Here is a 16,973-nt window from a genome sequence, read left to right on the forward strand (position 1 = left end):
GGTTACTCCAAGCCCCGTCCATCCTGGTCTTGGACACTTCCAAGGATGGGGCAGCCACAGCTTCTCAGGACAACCTGTGCCAGGGCCTTCTTCCCTCATAGGGAAAACTTTCTTCCCAATACCCTCCTAAACCTGCCCTCTGTCAGTGGGAAGCCATTCCCCCTTCTCCCATCACTACAGGTCCTTGGCCAAAATCCCTCTGCAGCTCTCTGGGAGCCCCTCGAGGCACTGGAAGGGGCTCTAAGGCCTCTCTGGTGCCTTCTCTTCTCCAGGCTGAACAATCCCAATTGTCCCAGCCTGTCCCCAGAGCAGAGGGGCTCCAGCCCTCAGAGCATCTTTGTGGCCTCCTCTGGATCCACTGCAACAGGTCCATTCCTCCTGATCTGGGCCCCCCGAGCTGGAGGCAGCACTGCAGGTGGGGTCTCACCTGAGGGCAGCAGAGGGGCACATTCCCCTCCTCCCCTGCCCCCGGGATGAGCCCCGCACACGGGGGGTTTCCGGGCTGGCTCGTGTCCCATTTGTCACCCACCAGCACCCCCAGAGCCCTCTCCCAGCAGGGACTTCCATCCCTTCCTCCCCCAGCCTGCACCGATCCCGGGGGTTGCCCTGACCCGGCTGCACCACCTTGGTCTTGTCCAACCTCAGCAGATTCCCGTGTGTGCCGGGAAACGGGGGGGAAGGGGAATTCACCCGACTCTTGGAGATTTGTTTGTCTGCTGGTGCCCCAGGGAAAAACAAAACCCTGTCAGTCCCATCTAGTCTGTCCCATATTCCACCCAGGAACCCTCCACCAAACAGATCCACCAGGTGGGGGGAATTCCAGGGCCCTTTTTTGGGGACTGACACGTCACAGCCAAAGGAAAACCCCTCAGTGGATATTTCCACCAGTTACTCCGGCATCAACAAAACTGGCAGCACCTTTATAAAGGAATCCCTCCAACAGTCTGAGGAATAACACTCTTTATTACTACAAATTGGCACAGGTTAAAGGTTCATGGTGATCAGGGACAGGGTCTGGCTGTAAAAAAAAACTTTGAACAATGTCAAAATTGTCGTTAAAGCAAAGCAAAGCCCAACCTCTAAACCAAACCAATCCACAACTACATTACAATGCAAAAGCCAGCTCTTGTCCTTCCAAGCAGTGACTAACACGCAGAGCTGACACTTCCCACCCAGCACAGGTGTCCCTGAGGGGGAGGAAGGCAGGTTCAACCCCTCCCTTGATCCCAGCAGGTTCAATGGAAATCTCCCTCCTATTCTTTCCCCATTTCCAACTCTCTTTTATGCTCTTTCTTTAGGTTTAGGAGGAGTTAGAGAGATTCTAATGAGAAGTGCTACAATTGTTTCTGGGTGCCTGGGCAGCTTTGTGGGGAATCATGACCTTATCCCAGCCGGGAAGCAGTAGCTGGAGTCTCTTTGCTGTCCGGGAAGCAGCAGCTGGTTTTCCTCTATAATTCCTATTCTATGTTAACTTTTAGCCTTATCTATATTTCAACACTCTGGGATCATTTCTCCGGCTTGTCCAGGTCCCCCTGGATGCCATCCCACCCCTCAGGTTTTTCACCTGCCCCGCTCAGCTCAGTGTCACTGGCTCAGGGTGCCCTCCATCCCTTCCTCATTCCCTTTGGTGGAGGCAATCACATCCCCTTGGGGTGCAGGGGCTGTAAATGCCTCCTTCTTGAGCGCCTTCACCTCCCCAGGGCCCCTCCTCAGTCAACGTTCCTCAATTATCCAACAAACGAGGCACGAAGCAGAAAAGGGCAAAAGGAAAATCTTCCAGGTCACTGCTGGCTCCTGGGGAAAATGCAAGGCAAATAGTCAAGTCATTGAGCTGAGATGTTTTCCCAGCTGTCCCACAATGGTCCCTTGTGTGTGGTCAGGGGCCCGTAAGGATGGAAGGTTTTGTGGAAATGTGGGCAAAGGTGAGTGGAGAATTGAGGCTGTGGCAGGTGCCGGGAGCCCCCGCTCAGTGCCTGTCCTTGATCTGTGCCCACGGGGGTCCCAGCGCAGAGGGGCCTGTGAGGCGGGTGGGGAGGGAGGGAGAGTGGGGCGGGAAGGTGCCATCCTGCTGAGGGCCAGCGCTGGGCCCAGGGCAGGGCAGGGCCATCCCTGGGGACAGGGGCACTGGGGCAGCTGTGTGCCAGGGCCAGCCCAGTGTGGAGCCAGAGCCCTGCTGGGCTGCCAGTGCCTGGCCCCCCCTGCCTGGGCCAGCTGAGCAGAGCGGGGCCCGGCTGATGCGGGAGGACACGGTGTGCCCAGCTGGGACAGGGGCAGGGCCAGCAAAGGGCATCTGCCCCTCTGGGCTCTGCTCAGGGAGGCCGTGGCTGGGCCTGCACCACTTGGGGGCTGCAGTGCCCGCAAATGGGCTGGAGCCGGGCACTGCCACCACCCCAGCACTTCCCTGGGCCCAGCCCTTGTGTGCCAGGGCCAGCATTGCCCAGTGCTCCCCAGGGCCTGCCCAGACTGGAGATCCCAGTCACCCGCCTGTGCCCATTGCCCGTCAGCCCCTTTATCTCCCAGCTCCCTGTTTCCCTGATCCCGGGCTCCTGGTGCCCCAAGAAGGGGGTCACAGCCAGCCCTGCGTTCAGCCAAGGGTCTGGAGTGGGAACAGGCACAACTGTGCTCAGACACGCCAGGTTTGGGGCTGGGCTGAGCTCTGGGGTGTCCCAGAGGGAAAGCTCTGGGAAGGGATGGGCAGGAGGACATGGGTGGATCAGGGTTTGGGGGCCGTTGGAGGATGGATTGTGTTGTGTGGGATTGTCCCCACAGGGTATGCAGCTGCTTTCAGCTCCCTGCCCACCCCCTTGGCACCCCCAGGGGCCTGGGCCCTTCCAGGGGCAGCTGCCCCGTGCAGGAAGCTGGAGGGATGCCGGGGAAGGTGGCTGGATGGGTGCTGCAGGCGGGATGGACTCTGTGCCAGGGCTGGGCTTGTGACCAGGGCTGGGGGCTGTGCCCAGCCGGGCTTTGCCCCGGGGGCTCTCGGGGAGGGGGCAGGGAGGAGTCCCGGCAGGGATAAATGTGCTCCTGCCCTTGTGCAGCCTCAGCCAGCGCTGCCCAGGCCCAGAGGAAGATGAAGGTCGCTGTGCTCAGCGTGGCCCTGCTCTTCACCATCCTGCTGAGCCCCCCGGCAGATGCCAAGGTGAGGCCCCCATGCCACGGCCATGGGCTCAGGGATGGGCCCCTTCCCAATCCAGGGGCTCCCTTAGAACTCCCAAGCACCCCCAGCCCCGGGTCAGGCCACTTTCTTCTGGCCACAATTCCCTCTCTCCTTCCCCTTCCCACAATTCAACTCCTGCTGCTGCAGCTCCGCTTCCTCACGGGATGCTTGCACCCGGCTCCGTCCTGGCACAGTCCCACTGCTTCCTGCTCTTTCTGACCCCAAATCCCACCTTTTTGGGCCTCCCCATCCCATCCTCTTGGTCCCCTGGGGCATCTCCCCACCATCTCCTCTCTTTCCCAGCCAAGGCAAAGGCCCAACCCAAACTGGGTGGAACTGGGCCAAGCCCCACTGGAGTCCAAGGAGGACAAACAGGCCCAAGCTCCACACTGGGCTCATGTGGGACAAGGCCTGGCCAGGCTGAACTGGCACCAACTGGGAAATGCCCTGCCATGACCCCTTCCCAGGGCCTTTCCTCCAGGCTTTGCCCTCAGTGCCTTGCCTTTCCCCCTGCACTGGTGTCCCCAACTTGCCTGGGAGCTGCAATCCCAAAGAGCCCCACTCAGCCCGGGGGGCAGCCGGGGCTGGAGGGGGTGGGGACACCCGTGTCCCCCCCAGCCCCACAAGGCCAACCCCAACCAAGCCTTTGCTCTCCTCCTGCAGCCCGTTCAGGCCGGCGGCGTCCAATGTGGGGAGGTAAGTCTGGGAGTTGGGGGGCACCCAGTGTGGTAGGTGGGGGGCACTTTGGGCCCCCCATCCCTTCCTGGCACTGGGGACACCCCAGTGACCAGTGACGTCTCCTTGTCTCTCTACAGGCAGGCGTCATCGGCGGCCCGGTGGGTACCAGGGCTTGTGCTGGGCCCTGACCCTCCCCTCTGGTGGCCACCACCCTCCAGGCCATCCCAGTGCTCCCCAGTCCACCCCAGTGTGCAGCAGGGAGGTCCTTCCTCAGGGCCCCCACTCTATTCCCACACACCCCAGTCCACCCCACCACACACACACACGGCATCATTCCCACACCATTTCTTCCCTTCTTTCTCCTCTAATCCTTCCCCTTTCCCATTGCCCACAACACTCATGTCCAGAAATCCCCTTCCTTGACCCCTCAGTCCTAAAGACCCTCCCAGTCCCTTCCAGTTCTCTCCCCTTCCCCATTTCTCCTGCCCCCACCCCTGCCCTGTTTCATTCCCTGGGCCCCCTCCACTGCAATCCCTTCCTCCTCACCCACGTCCCCCACAGTCCCATCCCTTCCACACCCCAATGCCCATCCTCTGAGATCCCCAATTCCCCCCACTTCACCCTCTTTGGGTCCCCTCCTCCTCCCCCCCACCCTCCCTGCAGGCCCTGAATTCCCCTGGCTCTCCTTGTCTCCATCCCCACCCTGGGCCCTGCAGGAACAGGGATCCCAGGGGAAACTGGGTGCAGTGGGGCTGGGGGAGCAGGAGGGATTTTCCCCCTCAGACCAGGGGCCAACCATGGGCTGGGGGGTCTGGGGACACCCGTGTCCCTCCCCCAGCCCCACAGGGGCCAATCCTGCTTAAACCTTTGCTCTCCTTCCCCAGCCAATCTCGGGACAAGGAGGAGGTGGATGTGTTGGGGTAAGTTCTGGAGTTGGGATGTCCCCAGTGTGGGAAATGGGGGGAAATGTAGTCCCCCCATCCCTTTTGGGCCTGGGGACACCCCAGTGACCAGTGACACCTCACACTCTCTCTCCAGGGAGGCATGGATGTCCATCGAGTGAAGAGGTCTGAGGTGGGTACCCCGAGTTCTGCTGGGTCCAGACCCTCCCCTCTCATAGCCATCACCCTCCCCGGCATCCCAGTGTGCCCCAGTCCAGCCCAGTGTGTCCCAGTACAGCCCAGTGTGTCCCAGTACAGCCCAGTGTCTCCCAGAACCAGCCCAGTGTGTCTCTAACCCTGCCTTTGTCCCCAGCCCCCCGTGGCTGACCAGGTGGAGCTGATGCGCCAGTGACGCTCGGCTGCCTCTCTGCATGTCCAGGTGAGAAATATGGGAGGCTCCTCAGCCCCCCAAAGGAGCCTGGCAGGGCCCTGGGGGGTCCCTGAGCCCTCTGCAGTGGGCAGAGCTTGGGGACAGCAGAGGGACACACAGGGGGCTGTCCCTGCTCCGTGTCCCGGGGCAGCTGGACAGAGCTGCCCCCAAGCCTTGCCTTGCACTGGGGGCTCTGCAGACCCCCAGGCTCACCGGGAGGGCAGGGAGGGGCTCGGGGAGGTGTCACAGCATCCCGGGCTCAGGGGCTCTGGGGGCCACATGGATCTCAGCATCCAATTCCCTTCTCCTGCCCCAGCTCCCTGCAGACAGACGGGGTGGGGACAAGGCCCCTGCCATGTCCCTGTGGACACCGGGGGTGACGTTTGGGGCTCTGTCTTTCAGGACTGGAAGTGGTGGTGACACCCGTGTCCTGGCCCCCTCCAGCGGCATGAGGAGATGATCATCCCTGGAGGACCCCCCTGATCCCCTGGGTGCCCTGGCAATTTCCCTGCAAGAATCAATAAACCCCTGCAGCAAAACAAATGCTCTGTGTCTGTCCGGGTGGGTGTGTTCCCACATCCACGGGTGCCTTCCTGTGTCCATGTGTGTTCCCACGTCCCCTGGAGCACCCGGTGGTTTGGGGGCACAGTGGGAAACAGGGTCTGACTGGGGCTGTCCAAGCACCGTCCCCAAGGAGCACAGCTTGGTGTCGGGGCAGGGGAGGGTCAGGGACAATCAGCCAAGGCCCCTCAGTCCTTCCCTGGGCTCTGGGAGGGATGGGAAAGGGGATCAAAGGAGCCAGCGGGTGTCAAATGCCCCCAGATCTCAAGGGCCAGGCTCGGGGCTGAAGGGATGGAGAGCAGCCCTGCATCCAAGGCCATGGGGATAGTGGGGGATGAAAAGCAGGATGGGAGCCAGCAATGGGAGCTCACAGCCCACAACCCCCCCGTGTCCTGGGCTCATCCCACAGCGTGGGCAGTAGGGGAGGGGGGTTCTGTCCCTCTGCTCTGCTCAGCTGAGACCCCTCCTGCAGTGCTGCCTCCAGCTCTGGGCTCCTCTGGCTGTCTGCAACGCACCCGCCCGCAATGGCAATGGCTTGGGGGGATTGCCCCTGCCAGCCCTGGCATCTCCTGCAGCTCCATGGGCTCCTCAGCACAGCAAAGACACGCACCTCTTGGGGCACTTCCAGAGGAGGCCACCAAGGGCATCCCAGGGCTGCAGCACCTCTCGCATGGAGACAGGCTGAGAGAGTGGGGGCTCTTCAGCCTGCAGAATTAAAGGCTGTGGGGAGACCTCCTTGGGGCCTTCCAGGACTTCAAGGCAGCTTTTTAGAGACATGTGGGCAAAGGGTTCAGTAGGGCCTGTCACAATAGGACAGGCAGTGAGGGAGTTAAACTAAAAAAGGGGAGATTCAAACTAGAGAGAGGGAAGAAATATTTGATGATGAGAATGAAACACAGGAATACGTTTCCATGGAGGTGGTAGATGCCCCATCCCTGCAAACATTCAAGGCCAGGCTGGATGGGGCTCTGAGCAAGGTGATCTAGGAATGATGTCTCTGTTCCCCTTCCAGGGGATCCCCCGCCCTGTGCTCTTGGCTACCAGAGTGATGGGCAGCTCTCAAAGGATGCAAGTGCCCAGAGAGCAGAGGGAACACACAGGACCTCTGTTAGCAGGGACATCTTCAGGTGAGATGGGAATAGTTTGGATCAACACGCTCAGGCTTCACTGTTTTGCCTCTCTGTAGTTGCACACAACGTTTGGAAGAGTCTGATAACCACGAGGTCCCACAGTGTCACAGGGTCCCCTTGGTGACATAAGGTCATCAAGTGTGCCATGCACTTGTGGGGGTAGAATTTTTGGAGGTGTTCTCTGACCCAATCTTCCTTGAGCAAGGGAACATCTTCCTTCCAACATTCCTATAGCCTGGTCTCCTGGGCCAGAGATCCCTGAGGGCTGGTCTTGTCAGGGCAAAGGTGTTCAGTAACTCTGCCTTCTCTGCATCCTTGCCATGAGCAGAGCGGCTCAGGGGGCTCCTGGGGGTCTCTGCACACGAGATCCCCCTCACACTCTTAAGGGAACTTCCCAGGCTCACCATTCCCAGGACTCCCTGGCAGTCACTCTCCCACCAGCCCAGACTGGCACTGCTGACACTCAGGCCCCTTCCCAGCAGCAGCAACTCCAGTGACCCGACGGGTCCCCTGTGACTCCTCACACCCCCCACTCTCACAGTCAGACCAGGTTTCCTCACTGCTTCCAACCCAGGTTTCCCATGGCAGAATCTCATGTCTTAGAAACAATAAAACAATTTATTTCTTGTGAAGAAACACAGAAACAGCCCGAGCTGGTGCCTCAAGGAGGGACCCCCAAAAAAAACTCTATGAGTTTTTATCCCCTCACACTCCAAGCACACAAACTGCTCTTCCTGCTGAGTCCTGGGCTCCTGCCCTGTCTCCAAGTGTCCTCTCCCTTGGCTGCTCCAGGGTCAGCAGCTCACGGCCTTTGGTCTGAGGCCCCTCACCCAGAGCTCATCCCACAGCTCCAACTGCAGCTGCTCCCTGAGCCACCTGCACCCACGGGATTCCTCAGCCCTGGGGACCACGAGGCCCCCACAGTGTCCCAGGGTCCCTTTGGTTCCATCAGCCCCCACAGTGTCCCAGGATCCCTTTGGTTCCATGAGCCCCCACAGTGTCCCAGGGTCCCTTGGGTTCCATGAGCCCCCACAGTGTCCCAGGGTCCCTTTGGGTCCATGAGCCCCCACAGTGTCCCAGGGTCCCTTTGGTTCCATGAGCCCCCACAGTGTCCCAGGGTCCCTTGGGTTCCATGAGCCCCCACAGTGTCCCAGGGTCCCTTGGGTTCCATGAGGCCCTGTGGTGTCCCAGTGGCCCCTTGGTTCCATGAGGTTCCACAGTGTCCCAGGGCTCTACACTGGACATGATGGGGGAGGGGCACAAGATCAGGCTTGTTCTGGGAAATCTGTGGGATAACATGAAAAACTTAGAGGGACAAGGTACCTGTGAGGGTGACTCTGAGATGGAACAGCCACACTGGAGCACAGCTGATGTCTCACAGAGGTGAGCCAGCTCCTGGGATAATGGAAGCCAACAGGGAACCATCAGAGAAATCCCCTCGTAGCAAAAGGAGGCTCAAGAGGGAACAAACACCTCAATCAAGAAATTTCCCACTTCAGTCAGCTTGGTGCCAAACTTGTTTTCACAGACAGTTACTGTCAGAGTTGATCATTACATCACTGAAACTTTAAGTTTCAACTTAAAAGCTTCAATGAAGAAATCCTGGGGGAACTAAAATCTGGACATGTGGAATCCAGAATTTAGAGCCCTCCAAGGACATGTGAAGTAACCACAAGATAAAGGAGACTAACAAAGATAATCCATCTTGTGCTGGAAACTTCCTGCCTCGTGTAAGTAATAATAAGACTGTTCTTGCAAAACTTGTACTACAGTCCTAATTGGTTTAGCAGTAGAGTAGAAAGTTACAGTTTATGCAGCCTTTGACCCCATTTTGAAGCAGCCTTTGACCCCCATTTTGAAGTATCTGTATAGTTTGCTGAGGAACAAGAGAACCCAGCAGCTGCAAGGGATAGGGAAGCCCCTGCTTTGAAGTTTGGTGATCAACTCCCTTCATTTGTGGCCAGAATGGGACAGTTCATTGGGTTCCTGGGACTGTCCAGAGACAGGCGAGAGGGGAAGAAAGGGTAAGGAAATGTCCTAATCTGGAAAGGAGTCCACAGGGAAAGACTGATGACACCAATGCCATCATGTCCTTGCTGCACGTCCAGGTCAGGCAGGATTGTGGCCAGAGGTTGTGCAACATTCACGCGCAGAGAGCCGAGTTCCAGGCTGGGGAGAAAGAATTCCAAGGGGATTCCATGGAGAAGAAATTTTGTGTTCCAGTACAGAGTTCTTCATCTGGCAAAGCTGGACTGATGCTCCAGGCAAGAAAGGCTCTGGATGGGACTCCCAGAAACCAACACAACACTGATGCAGTTCAAACTGCATCGCCATTATTTCAAATCCTCCCAGTTTTACAAAGCTGAGCTTCTCCAGTTTTCTCTTTCAAGGTGAACATTTCCTTAGTTTCAAACCAATCCTAAGTGCTAAACTGAATTCAGATCAGAAATATTTCTGAGTGCTTTTATTTCAAAGAGCAAATAAGCACTGGCACAATCCTTGATCCCACACCACTTCTCAAACCAGTGTTAAGCCTTGGGGGTTTGATACATTTAAAGCCCAAACTACCACCACCTATGGGAACAAAGGGAGAGAAAAGGAAGAGAGGAGAAGGCAAGAAAGAAGAGTTTTGCCAAAGGCTTGAAAATAAAAAGAGGAATTAAGAGGTCTAGTGCAGGGAAGGTGCTTTGCCTCCTCTTTTGCTTTCTTTCCTGCATGTCCTTATTTTGCCCTCTTCCTGATCTAATTCCTTTCAAATGAGCCATCCCTTCTCTGGAACATTTTGTTGCACCCTCAGGTCCTTGATCATCTCCAGGAACCACTTTTCACAGTGCTGTCATATCCCAACCAACTGGTGGGGGAAGTTACTTCCAAGTCCTGCATAGATTTGCTAGTTCTTTTTGGAAACACAAGTCAAGTGCTAGAAGGAAAAATCAAATGAAATGTTGGCAGATCATTTTTTCTGGGGGTAAAGCTCCTCTTGAAGATTGAAAGGGGTCTCTGGAAAATATCCAGCTCATTCTCCACTCCCCCTGACAAACATTCCAACAGGGCTAACTCAGAGCAGGGGACTTAGGACCTTCTTGAAAATCTCCAGAGGTGGGAGAGGGACTTTTGAGAGGGACAGAGAGTGACAGGACAAGGGACAATAGTTTTAAGATGAAGGAGGGCAGATTTAGATTAGATAGCATGAAGAAATCCTTCCCTGTGAGGGAGGGGAGGCCCTGGCACAGGTTGGTCAGAGAAGCTGTGGCTGCCCCATCCCTGGAAGTGTCCAAGGCCAAGTTGGAGCAACCTGGGCTAGTGGAAGGGGTCCCTGCCCATGGCAGGCAGTGGGACTGGATGAGCTTTAAGGTCCCTTCCAACCCAAACCACTCTGTAATTCTGGAGACAGTTGGACAATCTCAATCCTCTTTCTCAAACCATCCACCACCAGTGTCAGGGACCTGCCAGCAACCCAATATTTTGGAGAACGAGCCATCCCATGCTCTGCACATGCAACAAACCCCAACCAAACCGGCTGAGCTCACCCTCAGGGCTGGGCCCACCCCTGTCGAGGCCAGGCCATTCCTCTTCCCATCTGCTGGAAGTCCAGGCTGGAAACAGGCTCCTTATTCTGCCCCAGTGTTTCACAGGGGACGACCTTCATGTCTGCTGAAGAAAACAGAGCAAAGACCACCTCAGTTCTTGCTCCTTGGGGCTCAGGCCGTCAAACTTTAGGCCCATTTCACAGGCATCGCTGACAGACCCTGGAACTTCACTGCAGTGACTGACAGGGTGGTTTGAGGAAGCCCATTCCTAAAAGTTAGGATTTAGTATGGCTCAAATTCCTGCTTAGACACCGCAGGAGAAGGGTATAGAGCCCTGTCTCTAGGTCCATCCCCAGGGTAACAACTCCCTTTGTGACCCCTCAGGACAACAACCCCCTTTATCTCACTCCCTGTGGAAACAACCCCCTTTGTGCCCCCGGGGTAACAACCCCCTTTGTGTCCCCTTGGGTAACAACCCCCTTCCTTTCCCCCTGGAACAACAACCCCCTTAGTTCCCCCCGGGGTAACAACCCCCTCCAGAGCCCAAACGACGGCCGGAACGGGCCCCCCAGCGCGGGCAGGGGCGGGGCGGAGGCGCCGCTGGCTGCTCTCCTGAGCCCCGGGGAAGCCCCAGACCCGCTCCCCACAGCCGGGACCCCCAAACCCCGGTGCGGGTCCCCCCACACGGGACACACCCCCCGCCCTCAACCGCCCCCCCAGCAGCCCCCGCGCGCTCCTGCCTTTACCCGCCCCGCCCGTGCCCCCGCCCCGCACGCCCCCTCAGGCGCCCTCGGGGGCTTCCGAGGGAAAAAACCTCAAAAACATCGAAAAAAGCTAAAACTAAACCAGCCCAATGCTCGCCTCTCCCCAGAAGAATAATTTTAATTTCATTAAACAGGCAGCGCTGTGCTTGTACTCTGTAGAAAGGACTTCAAGCGCGACCCAGCCTCCAACTGCCCTGTTTCAAATGCAAACCTTTCCCTTGGAAAGAAAAAGAAGAAAAACGGAGATCCTGAGAAACTGGCATCTGTTTTGACTTCTTCCCCTCAGGCAGAAGAGCCGCTGGTCGAGGGTTGAAGCCCCAAGTGGTGCTCGGAGTCCTCCCCAGTCCCCCCAGTGCCTCCCACAGCCGGCCAGGGAGCAGGAGAGGACAAAGGAAGAGTTATTATTGTGCATCATGGAATCATGGAAAGGGCTGCGATGGAAGGGACCTTTAAGATCAGCCAGTTCCAATCCCCCTGCTGTGGGCAGGGACACCTTCCACGAGCCCAGGTTGTTCCGAGCCCTGTCCAACCTGGCCTTGGACACTTCCAGGGATAGGGCAGCCACAGAATCTGTGGCAGGTTTCCCAGGAAGGCTTTGGCCTCGGTAACAGCTGGTGCAGAATTCCTCTCTTCCAGTCCTCAAGTTGCTGAGAAGGAATTAATAATTAATGAGTAGTTCTACGTCAGGCAACTTCTATGCAAATGAGTTCACACGTGCAGTCTGTTCTTTCAGACCTTTCTGGCAACTGGTCTGAGGTTTGGGGTCTCTGGTGGTCCTGATCCCCCCTACAGTCCATGGCCACTTCTTGGCCTCATTCCTGCACTTGTGCTGTGCCTTGTTGTGCTGATCTCCAGGAACTACAACAGGGATGTTTGTCCCAGAAAAGTGCTGCCCAACCTCCCATCCCCGGGCTGGGCCTGGCGCTGGAGCAGGGAGTAATCCTGCGGCCGTGCCGCCCTCCAGGGTCCCAGAACAGCCCAGAGGGCCTATCTGAAGTGGTGAAGCCAGGTAAAACCTGGAAAACGAATTTAGTAGAGCACTACAAGAATTAGAGAGTTAAACACCAAATGCAAGCTTTAAGCAAGGCATAGAGAACTTAGTATTAAGAAATAGCAGAGGCAATAAATTCACTAGAATACAGGACACTCTGACATGAGGGAACATGGGCATGAACGGGGAGAACTAGCACACACAAAAAAGGACATATGGAAGAAAACAAAGGGAGATAAGAAAAAGGACAAGCCAAGAAATTAAGTACTCTTGCCAGATACTGAAAAACCCTGCCAAATGTATAAGGAAACCACCTAAATTAGGGAAGGTTCAAAAGTTTAGGAGGATGATGATGAAAAGGACATTGAGTTTATGATGAAGGAAGACCGGAACTACCACCGAAGTTCTCCCCAAATTGAAGACCACGCCTCTAACTCCGCCTCAACTCCACCTGCTATGAATATTAAAAGTAGATGTTGCAATGTAATGAATATTCATAATATGTGATGCAATTGCTTAGCAAAAAGTGTATAAAAGCTCAAATTGTAAGTTTCTCGTTGGAGCAGTTGTCCAGGGTGATTGGGCTGCTCCCTGGCCGCTCCCCGGCCGTAAATAAATACCTCCTGCTTATAGACTGAAAATTCTGTCTCTGAGCAGTTTCTCCGCGCCTTTTTTTGGGGCACGAATTGGCATCAGTGGGAGGGATGTTTCCTGCAGAGAGTCCTCTGGGATTCACAGCTGTCCTGGGACAGCTGGTTGGCACTGTCATCTCCCCCTTGGGACACTTCTTGATCTCTCTTGACTTCCTCCTGGGAATGCTCTTGGCCAATGTTGTCTTTCCCTTGGGATGGCTCTTGGTGGGTCTCAGCTTCCCCTTGGGAAAGCTCTTGGTCAAGGCAGTATTTTCTGTCCTTCTCCTCAGCCTCCTTCATCTCTGGCAGTGGCACTTCTGCCCCCTCTGCTGCCCGTTCCTGCTGCCCACTGAGGGCGTGGGCTTCCACTCCGTGCATCCCACTGAGCAGGCCCCAGCTCTGCCCCTCCTGCTGGAGCTCCGTGTGTGATACGACGGCCGGATCCTTCCCAGTCTGGTGTGCTCTGGTCGTGATGATCCCGTGAGGCTGGACGGGTCACTGTTTTCTTCCCACTGGGAGAGCTCTTTGTAAGTGTCCTCCTCCAACTGGGAGAGCTTTTGGACATTATAGTCACCTTGCCGTTGGGCTATCTTGTGTTCATTGCCAGCTTCCTCTTGGGACACTTCTTTCATAGAATCATAGATCAGCTGGGTTGGAAGGGACCTCCGAGATCATCAAGTCCAACCCTTGATCCAGTATCGCTGCGGTTACTAGACCATGGCACTAAGTGCCACATCCAGTCTCTTCTTTAAAATCTTCAGGGACAGAGAATCCACCACTTCCCTGGGCAGCCCATTCCAATGTCTGACCACCCTCTATGTAAAGAAATTCTTTCTAATATCCAACCTAAACCTCCCCTGGCACAACTTGAGACCATGCCCTCTTGTTGACAGTTGCCTGGGAAAAGAGACCAACCTCCACCTGGCTACACCCTCCTGTCAGGGAGTTGTAGAGAGTCATGAGGTCTCCCCTGAGCCTCCTCTTCTCCAGGATGAACAGCCCCAGCTCCCTCAGCTTCTCCTCATAGGACTCGTGTTTGAGTCCCTATCCCAGCCTTGTTGCTCTCCTCTGGACCTGCTCCAGGACCTCAATATCCTTCCTGAACTGAGGGGCCCAGAACTGAACACAGCACTCCAGGGGTGGCCTCACCAGCGCTGAGTCCAGGGGAAGAATCACTTCCTTGGACCTGTTGGCCACACTGTTCCTGAGCCAGGCCAGGATCCATTGGCCTTCTTGGCCACCTGGGCACACTCTGGCTCATGTTCAGCTTCCTGTCCGTCCAAACTCCCAGCTCCCTTTCTGTCTGGCTGCTCTCCAGCCACTCTGTCTCCAGCCCATGGGGCTGCCAGGGCTTCTTGTGGCCAAAGTGCAGGACCTGGCACTTGGCCTGGTTGAACCTCATCCCGTTGGAATCAGCCCAACTCTCCAACCTATCCAGGTCCCTCTGCAGAGCCCTCCTGCCTTCCAGCTGATGGACACTCCCCCCCAGCTTGGTGTCATCTGCAAACTTGCTGATGATGGACTCAATCCCCTCATCTAAATCATCAATAAAGATATTAAACAGAACTGGGCCCGACACTGATCCCTGGGGACACCACTACTGACCGTATCCCAGTGGGATGCAGCTCCATCCCCAGCACTCTCTGGGCCCGGCCCTCCAGCCAGTTCCTAACCCAGCACAGGGTGCCCCCGTCCAAGCTGTGGCTGCAGCTTTTTCAGGAGAATGCTGTGGGAGACAGTGTCCAAGGCCTTGCTGAAGTCCAGACAGACACATCCACAGCCTTCCCCTCACCCACCAGGCGAGTCACTTGATCATAAAAGGAGATCAGGTTGGTCAGACAGGACCTGCCCCTCCTAAACCCGTGCTGGCTGGGTCTGATCCCTTGTCCGTCCTGTAGGTGCTGTGGGACTGCACTGAGGATGATCTGCTCCATAACCTTGCCAGGCACTGAGGTCAGGCTGAGGGGCCTGGAGTTTCCTGGGTCCTCCTTCCAGCCCTTTTGGTGGATTGGCGTGACATTTGCCAATTTCCAATCATCCGGGACCTCCCCAGTGAGCCAGGACTGTTGGTAGATGATGGAGAGAGGCTTGGTGATCTCTTCTGCCAGCTCCCTCATCACCCTTGGGTGGATCCCCTCTGGTCCCATAGACTTGTGGGGATCCAAGCAGCTCAGTAGGTCACTGACTGTTTCCTTCTGGATTACAGGGGGGCTGTAATCTTATCTCTTTCTCAAGCTCCAGAAGCCAGCTGTCCTCAGGACAACCTGTCTTACTGTTGAAAACAGAGACAAAGAAGGTGTTAAATACCTCAGCCTTTTCCTCATCTTTGATAAATGTATTCCCGCCCATGTCCAGTAAAGAATGGAGGTTTTCCTTGCCCCTCCTTTTGCTACTGATGTACCTTTAAAAGGACTTTTTGTTATCCTTCGTAGAGGTGGCGAGATTCAGTTCAAGTTGCGCCTTTGTCTCTCTAATTTTCTTTCTACATGACCTAACTATATTCCTACATGAGTAGTCAGCCCTTTTTTCCAGAATCGAATCAAATTTATTGAGAACAACAAGGGCTTTTATGTGCAGAGCAACCCGTGACACGTCATAACATGTGACCTTCTCAACCAATCACATTCGAGCATCCATTGAGCATGCACAAGAGAGGAAAGACAGTGACCTTTTTTGTCAAGGGTTGTATGGGCAGAATAAGGCACAATAACTGAAGTTAATATATATATAGTTGCTTTTAGCTTGTATAGTATTTATTTGCATAGTAATAAATGTATATACTTTCCTTGCTCCCCACAGAGGTGTCTTACTGAAAGTTTCTCTTCGGTGTTGAGATAAAATTGTGGGAAGGGGTGGGGGTAGCCTGGAAATGGGATTTTGGATTTTTGTGGTGACTCAAACCATTGCACAGGACAATCCCCCCAAGCCATTGCCATTGCGGGCGGGAGCGTTGCAGACAGCCAGAGGAGCCCAGAGCTGGAGGCAGCACTGCAGGAGGGGTCTCAGCTGAGCAGAGCAGAGGGGCAGAACCCCCCTCCCCTGCTGCCCACACTGTGGGATGAGCCCAGGACACGGGGGGGTTGTGGGCTGTGAGCTCCCATTGCTGGCTCCCATCCTGCTTTTCATCCCCCACATCCACACGGGACCCCCCAGCCCCCCACCACCAGCCGGGATCCTGCACAGAAGAGGTGTCTTCCACAATGCCAGGAAGGTCAGGGAGCTGCCTTGCTCCCAGCGTTGAAGAAACAAATACCTTGCTGCTTAAAGATGCCAAGTCTCTGAGCAGTTCTGTTATTCCAAGGTTTTTCGGCATCAGTTCATATCCCCCCTTGGAGTCTGTTTTGCCTGTGAAGGTGATAAGGAAGTGACCTCTGCCAGCTCTTGGCTCATGAATAAACCCTTGGCTGGTTTTTCCTCTGTTCTGTCCAGTTGCAGAGGGGAGTGAGAGAGCGGCTTTAGGGGGTCCCTGGTGTCCAGCCAGGGCCAACCCACTCCACCTGCTGTCTGTGCCCGGTGATTGGACTTGGTGACAGTGATGGAACGGAGCACGATGATCCTCCCTCCCTTCCCTGGGTGCTGCTGGATAGACCTGGTGTCTGAGCCCAGCGGGAACACCTGATCCCTGTCTGTGCACTTGTCCCTTAAGGGGACAGGCATCCCTCTCGTGCCCAGTCCTTCAGCCCCTCTGCCACCCACCACCACAGCAATAATTCCTCCCGTCAGACCCCAAAGCCAAACCCCAAAGCCGCCGAGCGCCGGCAGCGCCGGGAGCCAGACCCGGCAAAGGGCTCCTGCCCCTGCGCTCTCCCGGCGGGCGGGAGAAGCCGTGCCTGGAGCCGCTCGCTTTGCGCTGGGCTCTGCTGCCTCTGCCCCTTCCCACCACCCCACCTGCTTTTGGACAAACCTATTTCTTGATCCTGAAATGCAGGGCCGGGGCAGGATGGTGTTGTCAGGTCTTCCCGGCTCCTTCTGTTTCTCAGCTCTGCCTGGCTCCGGGGCACGGCTCGGCCTTCGGCTCTGCCCGGCTCTTTTTGCCCTTTGGGTCTCCCCGACTCCTTCCAACCCTCAAGAGTTCACAGTGACATCGCTTTGGGGTCCTTTGATATCGGCCCAAGGCTGCTCCTCTGTGGCACCGCGGGGCCTCCTGGAGCCATGGGGACATTGGGACACTCCAGGGACACATGGAATCAAGGCTGCCCCTTGACCCTGCGGCACCTCC

At 56.2% G+C, this 16,973-nt stretch overlaps 1 protein-coding gene across 1 annotated transcript in view; it reads right to left on the reverse strand.

Moving 5' to 3' along the window:
- LOC135405841 (zinc finger protein 239-like) overlaps positions 1-16,973 on the reverse strand; it is a 264,939-nt gene that overhangs the window by 158,461 nt on the left and 89,505 nt on the right. The gene's annotated exons all lie outside the window — the stretch shown is intronic.

The sequence above is a fragment of the Pseudopipra pipra genome, chromosome W, assembly GCF_036250125.1.
Source record: "Pseudopipra pipra isolate bDixPip1 chromosome W, bDixPip1.hap1, whole genome shotgun sequence".
Taxonomy (NCBI): domain Eukaryota; kingdom Metazoa; phylum Chordata; class Aves; order Passeriformes; family Pipridae; genus Pseudopipra; species Pseudopipra pipra.